The 17,124-nt window shown below is 38.8% G+C and overlaps 1 protein-coding gene and 1 pseudogene across 4 annotated transcripts in view; both read right to left on the bottom strand.

Moving 5' to 3' along the window:
* The window catches only part of DCLK1 (doublecortin like kinase 1), a 352,892-nt gene that overhangs the window by 109,045 nt on the left and 226,723 nt on the right, over nt 1-17,124 (bottom strand). The window lies entirely within an intron of this gene.
* Nucleotides 260-2,514, bottom strand: LOC105888042 (annotated as a pseudogene).

Raw genomic sequence — 17,124 nt, 5'->3', positions numbered from 1 at the left:
AAAAAGAAAAGGAATGGATTTTGAAAGAAAAAAGATGGGGCAAAATTATGGAATAGAAAATAAATACAAAGGTAAGCTGTGTTGCTAACTATTTTATAAGCACAACAAACTAGTACAGAGGATGCCCTACATAAAACACAATAAAGGCTCAAAGATCGAGGTCTTCCCTTCACAAAGCTAAACATTTCAGTTGCTGGTATTTGGAATTGGGGCTGCAGTCCTTGTGTTCCACTGGGTATGTGTGGCATAATCCATGCTTTTAAACAGGTTTGAACAGCAGAATGGCAACTTGGCCCAGGCGGAAGTAGATGAAGTGTTTGGTTTCATGTGTCACATAACTACCAAAGTTCCTCCCTACAGTGCAATGCCAAATGGGACTGTACTTCTTGTCAAACTCCTTGATGTGGCTGCAGTGTCCTTTTTATGTTATAGTTCTCCAACACCTGAGTAGCACACTCCATGGAGTCCTGTTGCATCTCTTCCAACATGTCCACATTTTTGATCATGGCCTTTTGGTTGCATATGCTTACTGAGGAGAAGGGACTACCTGACTGCAACGGTCTCCTGAGAGAGGTGTTAGCATAGCTCAAGCCCAGCCACAGCTGCAGTAGCTACCAAGGCCATGGGCCATAATTTAATCTCTTATGGCGTGTGGATAGGTTATTTTATAAGGACAAATTTATCAATAAAAATAAACTTTTATTAATTGATTGGATTGATTTTTGAGATGTCTTATTTATTTACTTATTTATTTGAGACAGAGTCTCACTTTGTTGCCCCAGACTAGAGTGCCATGGTGTCCCAGCTCACAGCAACCTCAAACTCCTGGGTTCAGGTGATTCTATTACCTCAGCCTCCCAAGTAGCTGGGACTACAGGCACCCACCATGACACCTGGCTAATTTTTTGATTTTTAGTAGAGATTGAGTTTTGCTCTTGTTCGTGCTGGTCTTGTCTCCTGACCTCAAGCAACTCACTCCCTTGGCTTCTCAGAGTGCTAGGATTACAAGTGTGAGCCTCTGCACCCAGCCTAAAAATGGAAACTAAGCCAGGTGCAGTGACCCATGCCTGTAGTCCCAGCTACTATGGAGGCTAAGGTTGGAAGACTGCTGGAACTCAAGAGTTTGAGGCCAACTTGGGGAACATAGTGAGACCCTGTCTCAAAAAAAAAAAAAAAAGTCCTCAGAAGAAAGATGTATGTGCAGGTATACATATGCAGAATAAAGTTATAAATGACAAAGTTCTAGAGTCAAATACATTTCTAAATAATTTCTTCTTCCTATATTCTTTCACATGCATGTAGTGTAAGGGAGACACAGCAAGACATTTAAAGAGTAAGTTAATTCTTAAAGATAATTCTATGTGTCTTACTCTGAAAACACTTCCTTTCCTCACTTTTGCCAAAAAGTATAATATTTATTATCCTGTTTCTCATGTTGCCTGGTTACTTGGCTTTCCTTTTAACGAGAGGTATTCTTCACATCAACTGTCTAATAAAATCCTTGCTTGTATAGTTTAATTTTAAAGTGCCCTCTTCATGAGCCATTTACCTACTTTCCCTTCTATTCCAAACGACAGACATTAAATTACATCTCTGGGTACATGTGATTAATCTTCAGTTCCAAAGTGAAGAAAAGAAGAAAAAGGTTAGAAACATTTAAAGCCTTTATTTATTTATTTATTTATTTTGTTATTAGGAGAAAGCAGACTTTGGGTTGAAAACTTGATTTATTTCCCTTAAAACTATTTGAAGATCACCTTTACAACAAGGGGTCAAATGTGGCTTGAAATGAAATCCCCATGTAGTATTCATGTATGTCACTGGGTTACAGCATTTCAAGGTTAATAAATATTGCAGTCATATGAAGGCAGCCATTGAATATGACACTACATAGGTTTTTGGAGGGATTGTAGTCTCTTTTAAAGGAAAGAGTCTGGTTAGGAGGGAGACATTACAGTTGACTTCTGCCTAAGCCACCTGAAATCAGGTGATACTCTATTTGCATTTGGCCTTCAGCTATCAAAGAACTGAGTCATTACTGCAATCCACAAGGCAGTTATCTCTGAGAAAGTAATTCACAAAATTACCTCAATAGATGATTTGCTTTTATAGCTATCATCTTCAAATATTTACTTGATGAACTGCAATTGTATGTAAACTGCAAGATAAATTTACATTTTTACTGCGATTTTGGCTCTTAATTCGGTTCTTGATTAAAAGTGAAGAATAAAATGTTAAGTTTGTTTCAAAGACAATTCACCCAGAGAGGATTTTTTTTCATTCCAAAATATTAGCAGAGATATGCTTAAATAATTTTTTAAAATACGCTTTTGTTGTTAGAAAATAGACAAATCATCTTGTTCTTTTCATCCTTCTTGGCATATCCTGTACCTGATAAAAATTACAGAAACCAAAAACATCTTCAGGGAACAAGATGGCAGACCAGAAGGATCATTCAGCTGAGCTCTCCTAGAATGACTTGAGAAAAAGAGAGAACCCAGCATTACCTGGCATGGGGACTTTACCCAGAGTCATAGCTCAGGGAGCACAGAGAGGAGGTGGTAAGCTGGATACTATGTATGATCTGGAGAGGTGGAAAACAGATGAATTAGGCAAATGACTGAAAACAGCTTGGGTTGGCTGCCTCCACCCTTCCACAGAGGTCCAAGTTGGGAAGAAGCCTTTCCAGAGTTTTCAGTTGCTGGGGGAAGCCATCTGTTGAGTAGAAAGCTTGAAAGACTGGGCAGACTTGACCACTATACAGCAACCAGATTTGAATGCCAGTTGGAGTGGATTTGCCATAGGTTTGGAGGCTGGTGAGGCAGCCATACTGAGAAGGTCTTAGCAGGGGCCTAAAGTACAGCCATCTTAATTCTGCCTGCTGAGATCGTAATTCCACTTTTGGGACAGGCTGAGGGACTCCCACACCCCACAGTAACTGTTGTCAAGAGGCACTGTGAGACTTGCCGCCAAAGGGTTCTTGTGAGCTTTAAGATCCCAACCCGGCAAGGTCTAAATGCTGAGGAAACAATCAGGTGATCACAGAAGGCAACTAAGTTTGGAATGAGGACCACAGAGGTTGTTGGCTGTGCTCTCTGTCTCCTAAAAACACCACAGCACCACCTGATGTCCTGGCAACATACTGTAACATCATCAAGAGCGAGGACTTCTGTTTGAAACCAAGGAGGCAGTGAGAAGGAAAAAGGAGAACAAGGAGGTGAACAAGAACAAAGAACACATGAGGAGGAACCAACAGAAAAATTCGGGCAACATGAGAAATCAAAACAGAGGAACTTCCCTAAGAGACCATAAGGCAGCTACTGCAGAAGACTCTACCTACAAAGAATTAATGGACTTGACAGAAAGAGAATTTAAAATATGAATGATAAAAACAATGAAAGGAATGAATGAGAAAATGGAAAGACACATCCAAAAGTCGGATGAGACCTATATAGGGTATGGTGGAGCTTAAGGAAACGAAGGAGACAATCAGGGAATGTAAAGACACAGAAGAAAGTATCAAAAATAGGTTAGAACATGGAGAAGAAGGAACCTCAGAGCTAGAGAGGTTGCTAAGGTTTGATTTGTATCCTAGGATGTGGTCAATTTTGGAGTACATACCATGGGCTGATAAGAGAGTTAACCCAAGTAGTTAAAGAAGCAGAAAAGAAGAGAGAGAAAGCAGAACAGGCACTTAGGGAACTATAAGATTCCAGGAAGCATTGAAACATATGAATAATAGGGATTTTTAAAGGGGAAGAAGATTGTTCCAAAGTAATGGAAGTCTTACTGGAGACTATCATAAATGAAAACTTCCCAAGTTTTACTGAAGAATCTGACACACTCCTTTCAGATGTATGTCAAAGCCTGGGTCATCTCAACTCAAACAGAGCCTCTCTAAGACACATTGTAATGAACCAGTCCAAAGTCAAGATGAAAGAAAAATACTGCAAGCAGCCAGGAGTAAGAGCCAACTGACCTACAGAGGCAGACCCTTTAGGATGACAGCAGAGTTTTCAACTGAAACCTTCCAAGCAAGACAAGCATGGTCATCCACCTTCAACATTCTTTTATTATTATTATTAAATCATAGCTGTGTACATTAATGCAGTCATGGGGTACAACATGCTGGTTTTATATACAATTTGAAATATTTTCATCAAACTGGTTAACATAGCCTTCATGGCATTCTCTTAGTTATTGTGTTAAGACATTTATATTCTACATTTAGTAAGTTTCACATGTACCCTTGTAAGAAGCACCATAGGTGTAGTCCCACCAATTACCCTCTCTCTACCCATCCTCCCCTCCCTTTCTCCATATTCTTGGGCTATAATTGGGTTTTAGCTTTCATATGAAAGCTATAAATTAGTTTCATAGTAGGGCTGAGTACATTGGATACTTCTTCCATTCTTGAAATGCTTTGCTAAAAAGAATATGTTCCAGCTCCATCCATGTAAACATGAAGAAGGTAAAGTCTCCATCTTTCTTTAAGGCTGCATAATATTCCATGGTGTACATATACCACAATTTATTGATCCATTCATGGGTTGATGGACACTTGGGCTTCTTCCATGACTTAGCAATTATGAATTGGGCTGCAATAAACATTATGGTACAAACATCTTTGTTACAGTGTGATTTTTGGTCTTCTGGATATATACCTAGTAGAGGAATTATAGGATTGAATGGCAGGTCTATTTTTAGTTATCTAAGTGTTCTCCAAACATCTTTCCAAAAGGAACGTATTAGTTTGCATTCCCACCAGCAGTGTAGAAGTGTTCCCTTTTCTCCACATCCACTCCAACACTCCTTCAACATTCTTAAATGAAACAATTTCCAGCCCAGAATTCTGTATCCTGCTAAACTAAGCTTCAAACTTGATGGAGAAATCAAATCTTTTGCAGATTACAAGCACTGAGGAAATTCGCCACAAGACCAGCTCTACCGGAAATACTTAGACCTATTCTCAGCACTGGCCACCACAGTGGAACACAAGCAAAGTACATATTCAGAAGCTAAAGGTCAAAACTTAGCTTCCACAATGGCACAAAAGATAAAACTACACAATGGACTTTCCCAAAATAAGATAAATAAAACCCCACCACCTTATCAATTCTCTCAATAAATGTCAATGGACTGAAGAGGCACAGGCTGGCTGAATGTATTAAAAAGCACAAGACATCAATATGCTGTCTCCAGGAGACAACACCTAGCCTTGAAAGACAAATCAAGATTCAGGGTGAAGGGATAAAAAACAGTATTTCAAGCAAATGGAAATCAGAAGAAAGGAGGAGTCTTATTTTCAGACATAAGCAGATTTAAAGCAACTAAAGTTAAAAAAGACAAAGATGGACATTTTATGTTGGTCAAAGGAACAATACAACAAGAAGATACTTTTATTTTAAATATTTACGCACTCCACTTAAATGCTCCCAGATTTATGAAACAGACCTTGATGGATCTTGGCAATATGATATCTCATAACACTATAATAGTTGGAGACATCAACATCCCTCTGATAGAACTGAACAGATCCTCTTTAGAGGACTAAACAAAGTTACAAAGGACTTAAATGTGGCCCCAGAACAAAAGGGATTAATAGACATATACAGAACACACCATCCCAAAGCTAAGGAATATTCATTTTTCTCATCAGCCCATGGTACGTACTCCAAAATTGACCACATCCTAGGATACAAATCAAACCTTAGCAAAGTTAAAAGAATAGAAATTGTACTTTGTATCATCTCAGACCACAAGGTGGAACTCAACTCCAACAAAAATATTTATCCCTAAACAAAGAGCTGGAAATTAAACAACATTATGCTGAATGATGGTTGGATTCAGGAAGAGATAAAAGAGGAAATCGTTAAATTCCTTAAACATGATAACAATGAAGACACAGGTTAACAAAACCTGTGGGATACAGCAAAAGCAGTCTTAAGAGGGAAATTTATTACACTAGATGCCTACCTTTGAAAAACAGAAAGAGAGAACATCAACAAACTCATGAACCCAATCTAATCCCAAACCCAGCAGAAGAAAAGAAATAACCAAAATTAAATCAGAGATTAATGAAAGTGAAAACAATAGAATCATCCAGAAAATTAATGAAACAAAAACATAAACCTTTGGCCAGATTAAGTAGAAACAGAAAAGTAAAATCTATAACCTCAATCAGAAAAGAGAAAGGGGAAATAACAAGAGAGGCCTCAGAGATACAAAAGATCATCTTTGAGTACTATAAGCAACTCTATACCCAGAAATTTGACAATGTGGAGGAAATGATCCATACCTGGACTCAAAACCTCTCCCTAGACTTAACCAAGAAGAAATAGATCTCGTGAATGGACCAATTTCAAGAACTGAGATGGAAGAAACAATAAAAAAATCTCCCAACAACAACATCAACAAAAACCCTGGTCTAGATGGCTTTGTTGTGCCCGAAATTCCCCCAAGTGGCCCCAGTAGACAGTCCAAGACTCACTCCGATGTAAAAAGCAAGAAGTGAGTTTTATTCAGGCCCGGGCCTGGACTCTCCTGGCATGCAAGCAGAGGAAGAGCCCCGAATTCGGGATAGAGCAAGTTTTTATGGGGTACAGAAAGCAAGAAGGGGAGGGTCCGTTACGAGTACACTCTTGATTGGTGGTTGGTGATTTCACTAGTAAAGGAGGATTTGCATTGGTGGTTGATGATTTCATTAGTAAAGGAGGATTTGGATTGGTACAGGTGAGGGGTGGGGGATTTCTTAACCGGGCTAGAGGTGGTGTAGCCTAATTAGGTAGTTGAAGGAGAATACCTGAACTTCAAGGAAGTAGAAACCTATTGCCTATTATGGGAGCTGTTCAAGGAAACTGATACTTATTGCCTATTATGGCACCTTTCTGCCTAAGGTGACTTTATCAACGGCTTAATGGCTGTTCAGCAGGGAGCGGCCCTGTGGGTTTTACCTGGTGGTTGGGGTGGAGGGAGGTGGAGGGGCTAGGAACAGAGCTTATGTAGTAGACAACAAAATGGCGCTGGTCTGGCCCTCTCAGCTTCACATGAGAATTCTATCAAATCTTCAAAGAAGAGCTTATATTCATACTTCAAACAGACTAGGAAAAGAAATTATTTCAAAAAATTGAGAAGGAAGGAATCATCTTCAACACATTCTATGAAGCAAACATTATCCTGATACCCAAACCAGGAAAAGACCTAAATAAAAAGGTGAATTTCAGACCAATCTCACTAATGAATATAGATGGCAGGAGTTCACTACCAGCCTGGACAATGCAGTGAAAATCTCCTTTAAAAAAATAAGAAAAAAAAATATGAATTTTTTTAAGAGAGAGAAGACCAATAAAATATATTATAAAAAACATTTAATGACATGGAATATTTATGAGTGAAAAAGTAGATGATAAAACAGAGTATAGGGAGCAGGTTGTGGAAATTGCAATCTCTTCATATAGAGATCCAACTACTGAAACTAGATTGCCAAAGAAGACAGGAACTTTTAATGCAACAGACTTCTTGCTGGGAGAACAGGAGAAGGTGCTTCCTGTTCAGGGGAGATCAAGGGCTTTTAAAAGAGGGGCCATGTGCCTTGGGCTGCATGACTGAGGGAGACTGTAGGCTGAGGTGACTAACGGGGCTGCTGACACTGGGGAAGAGTGTAAGGTTTGATGAATCTTGCCAGGAAGTCTACCCTGGGGCCTTACAATCGCAATTCCTGCAGAAAACCCACTATTCCTGGGAAACAACTCAAAAGGTCAAGATTGTAATTGTAGAGGGGTCATTGAAATTTATTCAATGAGGGGTAGTTACATGAACATTATATACAAAGAAAAATTTCAAAAGAATGTTTCTGGGCAGGTTTTAATAGTTTTAGTTTCTTTTTTTCCTTTTGGAGCAAGGCAGCATTTAATTTTTTCTCCATATTTTCCTGTATTTCCAATTTTTTTCAATATGCAAGTGTTGCTTTTTAAATGTGAAAATGTTATTTTACTTATTCTATTATTTAATTTATTTATTTATTTGAGACAGAGTCTTATTCTGTTGCCCAGGCTAGAATGCCATGGAATCAGCCTAGTTCACAGCAACCTCAAACTGAGAGGAGAAAATTAAACTTGGTGCCCAACTATTACAAGAAATAGTTACAGTGGGAGTAGTTCATGATTTAATTCTTAGAAATGGACTAGGAATAGAAAAAGTGCTTCTTACCCAGTTATGCTTTATGTATTTCACAAGCTTGTGCTAAATATGTTTTTCCCCCACCAAAAATAACATTCTAATTATAGAATGCCATAAACATCTTCAAATTATTATCAACAACAAAAAAGAGCTCTTGGGTTTAATCTATCTTCCTGCCTCAGTGTCCCCAGTAGCTAGGACTCTAGGTGCCCACCACAAAACCAGCTAATTTTTCTATTTTTAGTAGAGATGGGGTCTCACTCTTGCTCAGGATAGTCTTGAATTCCTGAGCTCAAGGGATCCCCTCCCCGCTCCCAACTCTGTCTCCCAGAGTGCTAAGATTATAGGAGTGAGCCACTTTACCTAGCTGCAAAAATTTTTTTGAATTTTAAAAAATTTAATTTTTTTAAAATTCAAAAAGTACAGAAGTACATAAAGTAAAAATTGTCTCTCTCTTCTATTTCCTTTCACTTAGTTCAGTGAGCCAAATTATTAATGATAATAATTTCTTGGATTGGCTCGGCGCCTATAGCTCAACCGGCTAAGGCGCCAGCCACGTACACCTAAGGTGGCGGGTTCGAATCCCCAGCCCGGACCCGCCAAACAACAATGACGGCTGCAACCAAAAAATAGCCGGGCGTTGTGGCGGGCGCCTGTGGTCCCAGCTACTTGGGAGGCGGAGGCAGGAGACTCGCTTGAGCCCAGGAGTTGGAGGTTGCTGTGAGCTGTAATGCCACGGCACTCTACCCAGGGGGACAGCTTGAGGCTCTGTCTCAAAAAAAAAAAAAAAAAAATAATTTCTTGGATAGTTATAAAATATCAGAGCATATACATGGATATAAGCATACACAAATATCCACAGTTGTATGTACATATGTGTCTTTTAGTATAAAAATGGAATATAATACATAATATTGATAGCTTGCTTTTTCTCCTACTTAATACATTTGGGGCAACTTATAACATTGACCTTAAATAGGTTATTGACCTAACTCTTATTAGTGAAAGGGATACATCATAATTGTTTAGCCAGGCTTCTGTTGATGGGTTTTACTTTTCCTCTCTTGAGTTTTGTGATCATAAACTACAATAAACCTTATGATATGCTTGTGTATACTTCTGCACAAAATTTCTAGAGACAGAGTTGCTGAATCAATGTGCCTTTAAAATGTTTAAAAATTGGCAGTGTTTGGCAGTATTCACATTCTCATAAAATGTAAACTGAATTTCTATATCCCTTTACAACATTTCCTTTACCTGTTGAGTAAAAATGGGATTTCACAGTTTTGTTAGTTTATATTTCTTTACAACTTAGTAAACTGAAAACTTCCCCCCCCACATATTTAATAAGCCATTTGGAGTCTCTTTTGAACTGCCTGTCAATATTTCTCATTCATTTTTTTGTTGTTGATCCTTTTCTTCATTGATTGGTAATTAATTATTCTTCATACATAATGAAATTTAGCCTTCAAGACTTTTTTTTTTTTTTTTTTTTACAAATAGCATTTCTTCTTTGTCTCCCGGCTTTAATTTTTTAGTGTTTTGCCATATAGAATTAATTGTTTTGCATTCTTATTGGCCAACATTTTCTTTTGCAGGTTCTGAGAATTAATTCATATAAGGAGACTCTCCAATATGATATTTAAACAAAAGGTCACCAAAGTATTTTCAAGGAATGTTCTCGTTAGGTGGGTGACATTATGGTTCTGGAAATAACCAATCATACACATGACAGGTAAAAACAGAGCAGAGTTTGGTCTTAAGGAAATAGCACAAGATGCTGAATTCTATAATTTTTTAAAGACAAAAATGGTGACAAAAAGCCAAGCTGAATTATCTGTAATTTTTAAAAATGTTCAAACTTTCAAGTTAACTATTTCCTTATAAGATTATAAACAAATCGTGGTTGTTTTAAACAAGTCACAGTTTTTTATATCCAATTATAACATTGTTTTTGAAAAACAAAATGACTCTATTATAAGTCTAAGTTTATAAGTGTAGAATTTTTCTTTTTCTGTGTGAATAAAAATGAATTATAGGACTGCTAATGGGCATGGAGTTTATTTCTGGGGTGATGAAAACGTTCTAAAATTGATTGTGGTGACGGCTTCACAAATCTGTGACTATACTAAAAACCACTGAATTGTACTCTTTAAGTGGGTGAATAGTATGTGAATCATATCTCAATAAAGCTGCTATAAAAAACAACTTGTGGTGTGTTTTTGGGGCAGAGTTGTGTGCAAAATAAAGTACTGTGGTTTCTCACCTCGTCGTCACAGCATCTCATCTGCACCAGCTAGGATGCAATTCGCTAAGAATCACTGGGAACAGTATTTGGCCTTCAGTGGACTCATCTTTTGAGACCTCCTTCATTCCTTACTTGTCCTCTGCTCTCTGGCTCTTTTTGAATTCTTCCACTCTCTTTATTGGGATAGGGAGAGGGGCTGATGGAGGGGCTTTTCCACCCTTCCCTTCTATGTTTTCATCCTTGTTCTGATCCCTGGGATTACATCATTTTCCTTCAGAGTAGATTCTCTATAATAGATGCTGTACAGTGTGGATTTTCACTGAAGGTAAATAGCCTTAAATGATTCAAAGAAGCTATTTTGGCTGGTACCAGTGAATTACACATCACAGTGATACAGGATTCCACCACTCAGGGCTGGACAGGGACCCTCCCCCCCATTCTCTAGGCCTGGGTGAGCTCAGAAATCGGGCCCCCCATTTCCAGGCACAAATGGGCTGCCTTTTCTAGGCCACACCCTCTGGGCTCTAACAAGGTCAGGAACAAAGCAGCCTGAGATGGTTTTTTGGGTGGTTCCACCTTGAGTAGGGAACATACCCTAATCCCCTCTAGGAGACAAAAACTAAGGATCTGATAACCTTGCTCTAGTGGGGGAGGGACTACATTCATTCATTTGTTAATGTGCTCATTAACTTTGAAAAGATCTACCAAGTCCTGGCCAAGTGTAATTCTCAAGACCTAATACCCCTAGATGAAGAGCCCACATAGAGACTCCCCAGTTAATTCTTTCCCCTTTCCAGAAGCTCTGATGCTTTTTACTTCTGTATTCCTTTCTAATAAAATCCTATTTTACCATTCTATTAGTATACCTAATATTCTAATAGTATACCATACTATTCTGTATTCCTGTCTAATAAAAATCCTATCTTACCACTGATTTGTGGTCCATGGGTTCACTCTTCAAATCCCTGAAACCAAGGACCTACTGAGGAACAAATTCTGGTGTCAACAGGGGACTGTTATGCTGACATGCCCTCTCCTTGCTGAGGACAAAGTGACACACAGTGTTATGCAACCACTATTTTCTTAAAGAATCTGTTTCACACTCTCTTTAGATGCTTGTACTGGTTATTCACTGGTAGACTTGCTTGCTTTCTACATTTTGACTCTTTAAGATCTTTTACTAAAACAAACACAAAGAATAAGTCTCTGGGCATTGCTGCATTATTTCCTACAGTTTTTGGTGACTGTTACCTTAATCATTAAATTCTTAACCCCCAGAGTATGAGTCAAAGTCAAGGTAAGTGGCTTTTTTCTTTCCACAAATCTGAAATGAGTCATTGCTGAACAAGAATCTCTCTGAATCTAATTTAATTAAGTGGAATCATCCTTAACACGCATAATTGGGGAAACATTGTCAAGTTTTTCTATCTGATTTACTAACATGGTTGTGAAGTGTTTCTGTGAGTGAGATTTAGGAAAATTCAAGTCAGATATTAGTTTCCAACAGACAGTGATCAGACAATCAAACCAAATGTGTCAAGCGTGCTGGAGGATCCCAGAAATGGTCCAGGTTGCAACTTGTGCCCTCAAGGAGTTCATGGTCTATAGAGGGTTTTAATCCCCCACCCCCTACACTCCTATGGCAAAGGGTTTTAATCCCCCACCCCCTACTCTCCTATGGGTAGTTTCTCCTTCAATGACATCTTACTTCCCTGTTCCCTAAATGTGACATTGTCTGGGGGCCCCTCCTGTTAAACACCTCAAGATCTTCAGCTGTTCAGTCATAGATTGTAGCATAAGGTAAATAGCCTTGTCTGATTCAAGGAATTTTTCTTGGCTGGAAACATAGAGAAAGTCCCTGGTATCCCAGAGGGAGAAAGAGCACAAATGAAATTTGCTGAGATGAACTTAGCTCTCTCTGTGACCTCTACCAACTCAAACAGATGCATTTTCAGGGTCAAAGTGGAACCTTGCTTTCAAATGAAATGTTGTGTCTGGACATACAAGAGGAGCCCTACAGTATTTGTTTAATGAACACTGAATGAAGAAACCAGACAAAACCAAAGGCCTCAACCCTATCTTGGTTAATTCCCTTCAAGAGTCTGAACTGCCGAAGAAGGGGGTGGGAGAGGGACAGGGTCTCCAGTTGACAAAGGGAAAGGAGGCAGATTTTCGACAAGAATTGGAAAGAGTCTGACTGTGGCCTCACAACTCCACTGCAAGTTCATTTATCAATTCACCCACTCTGCTAATGCTCTTGGGCATCCACTCCGTGACAGACCCTGCAGATGCATTAATAGGACAAGGAACGAAAGCCCATATCTACCCTTAAAAGAAGAAAGGCAGGCACGTTAACAACTTTGACAAAGTCACGGAGAGCTACCCTCGGTGAGTACAACCTGTGTGCCAGTCTCCATCTACAGAGCTTCAGTATCCCTGATCTGAAATGCTCCCAAATCCAAAACTTTTTGAATGCGGACATGATGTCACAAAGTGGAAAATCCCATACCTGACCTCATGGGACAGGTCAAAGTCAAAACGCAGGCACACAACCCAGTTTATCTGGTGCACCCAAGGGAGTTCCCATGTGCAACCTCTGATCAAAACATAGCTTCGTGGCTGGAGACCGAGAGCCTGCCACTGTCTGCTGCTGCAGCTGTCATCTCACAGCTGGGACACGTAGGTATTCAGGTGATACCACCCTGAACACATTATTATTTTTCACTGTGTTAATAGTATGTCATATTTTTTCCTAAGTACTTAAGTGTGAGTATGTATAAGAAAACAATTGCTATGCTGGTCTGAAAGCAGAGTCTCATTTGATGGTTACAGTCAGTTACAGATTGAGCTCCTTGTTCCACTCTTTCCCTTCTTGCTAATGCCTGTGAGGAGTCTTAGAGAAAGGAGAGGAGGAAAGGGAAGGGGGAAGGAGAAAGGGGAGGAGAGGAGAAGAGAAGTGGGGAAGGAAAGGGAAAGGGAGGGGAGAAGAAAAAAACAGAAGAAAGGAGAGGAGAGAGGAGGGTGGGGAGGGGATAGGATTACTTCTAAGCAGCATGTAGCCATCAGGAGTGATGGGGAAGCCAAACCACCACAGACTGCCCACATGGGTGGCCAATAGAGTGATATCTTTACTTTCTCATTTGTTTCATGCACAAAAGTTATTAAAAAATGGTGTATAAAACTACCTTTTGCCTATGTATATAAGTTGTCTATGAAACATAAATTTTGTGTTTAGATATGGGTCCCACCTCCAAGATATCTCATTAGGCATACACACATATTCCAAAATCCAAACACATCTGAAATCTGAAATACTCTGGTCCCAGGCATTTCAGACCCGGGATTCTGAACCTGTAGTTCCTTCGCATACTTGATCTTATTGCTCAATGCTATGAGCTAGGTGTACATGCAACCCCATTTTAAAAAAGATTGCTCTTGTTACTTTCTTTGCATTACTATTATTATTATTGCTTAATACTTTGTTGCAACAATCGTCTGTTTATTTTCAGAATGTATATATCTTCATCCATTCTTTACAAGGTTTTTGTTTCTAGTCCTTATTTTAAACACTGTTATTGTTGTTAAATTTCAAGCCTTTTTAATTCTGTGAAGGCAAAAAGTGGAAGCCTAATAATCACATGTAAATATAAAAATAAAAATAATAATAAAAAAATGAAGAAGACTGTTCAAGGCTCAGCATAGCAGGGAACTTACCCAGGCTCCCGTAACGACGTGGCAATCCATCCACCTTGAACACTGTTCAGGCAGATGCCACAGCCTTGGAGTGCAACTGGTACCTGAATTGGGAGGACTCTTGCAGCAGAGAGGAAGGGGTTACTAGATCCTGGGAGCATGAGGAGGAAGCTAGTATCTACCAGGCACCTATCTCTCCATATTCTTATCTTTCAGCTAGGACTCCAGACAGCAGTTAACAGTTTCCTCAAGAAAAAGAGGAAATAGCATATGGAAAGGTATTGGAGTGCGTAAGAGAGATCCACACTGGGAAGCACTCAAAGGAGGGCTGGGAGCCTGAGGAGGCAGCTATGAGAAGCCCCATACACCACGCTACAGCCCTAGGTTCTTCCTTTGTGATTCTTTTTCTCTCCTGAGTCTGCATTGTCTTGTGGGTGTGAGGAGCAGAGAGGACAAAGAGAAGATGAACAAGAGCTCAGATGTTCAGTGAAGTTTTATCTCCAAGTGCTCACAGACCATGATCTTCATTATCAGATAATACTTGGATGCTATAATGATGATTTTCAGGAAGACTGACTCCAACCTGGGCCATGAATACGGAGTTAATCATATTCAAGTAGCCTTAAATGCATTTTTTTTTTTCGACAGTCTCTCTGTCACCTTGAGTAGAGTGTCATGGCATCATTATAGCTCACAGCAACCTTAAACTCTTGAGACTCAAGCGATCTTCCTGCCTCAGCTGCCCAACTGTCTGGGACTACAGGTACCCACCACCATGCCAGCTAGTTTTTCTATTTTTTGTAGAGATGGGGTCTAGCTCTTGCTCAGGCTGGTCTCTTAACTCCTGAGTTTAAGCAATCCACCCACATTGGCCTCCCAGAGTGCTAGGATTATAGGTAAGAGCTACAGCACTGGGATGAATGCATATTTTTTAACAGGAAAAAAGGAAAAAAACTTCAGATGAAAATTCCTTGGAAGGCTTTTCTTTTTTAATTTTTTGCTCACAATAATTTTTTTTTTTTTTTTTTGGTTTTTGGCCAGGGCTGGGTTTGAACCGTTCACCACTGAACCGTCCACCAGTGCCTTACTCCTTTGAGCCACAGGTGCTGCCCTAGCTCACAATAATTTTTAATAGTATTTTTACAACTCATAATCTTTCCAAACTACTTTCTTTTCTTTTTTTTTTTTATTTCAGATTAATACGAGGGTACAAATGTTTAAGTTACATTGTTTTCAATTCTAAAGTTCAAGTTGTAGTTGAGCCCTTCACCCAGGGGCGAGCTGAACACCCTCATATTGTGCATATTAAGTGAGATCTCACCAATCACCCTCCTCTTTCCCCTTTTCCCACTCCCTCCCCCTTGCTAGACTATACTTGTTTTTTTTTTTTTTCTTTCATGTGGACACATAGTTGTTTATATATTGGTTTCATACTAGTATTGAGTACATTGGACACTTTTTTCGATTCTTGAAGTACTTTACTAAGAAGAGTACGTTTCATCTCCATCCAGGTAAACACAAAAGATGTAACGTCTCCACCATTTTTTACGGCTGAAGAGTACACCATCCACTCATGGTTAATGGGCACTTGGGTTGCTTCCATGTCTTGGCTATTGTAAATTGAGCTGCAATAAACATACCGGTGCAAATGTTTAAATATCTTTGTTTTAATATCTTTTTAAATATCTTTGTTCATTCTAAATTATCCTTAATATTATCTTTATAAATATGAATAGTTAAAGACTAATTATGGTTTGATGCTTCACTGTTCTTTGGGACAGCATTTAGATCAGTCCAATTTAAGTTACAGGATAGGTTTATTTTTCTAAAGTACAGTGGGTCATAATCAGTGTACACCTACCTTTATTCCCACTTTCTTTAATTGTCTTCTTTGAATGACATCAGACATGGTTAATCTTGTCTTTGCATTTATGGCATGCAGGGAGCTATCTCTATGAATTATTTTATGTCAAGATTTTAGGGAAGATTGCTATAAGAAAATGTAACTGTTCTATAATGATCTGCTTTGTAACTCAGTGTTCTAATAGTATAGCACAAAAGCAGGCATTGCCTCTATTGCATAAACTTGAAGATTAATTATTTTAACATAATGAATACATTTTTTTTCCATGAAAATCAAAGAAGTCAATTTTTAATGGGAAGAAATGGACTATTGTATCTGCTGCCACCAACACAAATGTTTTTTAAAATTAAATAAATACCACATTGTTCTTTTTTTTTTTTAGAATTCATCTTTTATTGTCACTTATATGGGATTTTTTTTATTAAGTCATATATATAGAGATCATGGATACATTTTGCCTTTGTGGGATTCAATGTGTTGATTACTTGTAATGAACTTTTTTTCCTAGTTCACACAAACCCAAAACTCTCCTTAACAAAAATCGCTCTTTTTCTCCTCCAAAATTCTTAGAAGAATACAAGTAGAGTGCTTTGCTTTGACACAGTCATTCAGGAAAACTTCAGGGATATACTAGTAAACATACAGGATCTAACAATTAAGTTTGCGAATTCATTCTAGAAAAAGTGCTACAGACCTCATTGTGAGCATCACTATAGCCACCTTTGAAGTCCTCCCCTTGGGAAGCTGTGCACCGATGCCAGCACCTAGTCCACTCTCCAAAGCAATTTTGGAACTCTTTTTCTGGAATGGCCATCAGAGCTACAGTCGTTTACCCTCGATGTCCTAAAGGTCATCAAAATGCCTTCCTTTCATTTTTTCCTTTATCTTCAAGCAAAGAAAAAGGTCATTGGGAGCCAGACCAGATGAGTAGGTAGGGTGTCCTAATAGTTATTTGTTTACTCAAAAATAGACAGTGCCCTGTGAGCTGGTGCACTATCATGATGCAAGAACCCATTTTTGCATACACTTTTCTCGGCCAAGATTTTCAGTTAAGATTTTCCTGTTTCTCTATCCAGGTTTACTTGGTTTGCTGAGCATCTCCCAGTCGGTCAATGATTCTGATATATAATTCAAGTAACTT

Source organism: Otolemur garnettii, unplaced genomic scaffold (genome assembly GCF_000181295.1).
Source record: "Otolemur garnettii isolate 467f Iridium unplaced genomic scaffold, OtoGar3 scaffold00167, whole genome shotgun sequence".
Lineage (NCBI taxonomy): Eukaryota > Metazoa > Chordata > Mammalia > Primates > Galagidae > Otolemur > Otolemur garnettii.
This window is presented reverse-complemented; position numbering and strand designations above follow the sequence as displayed.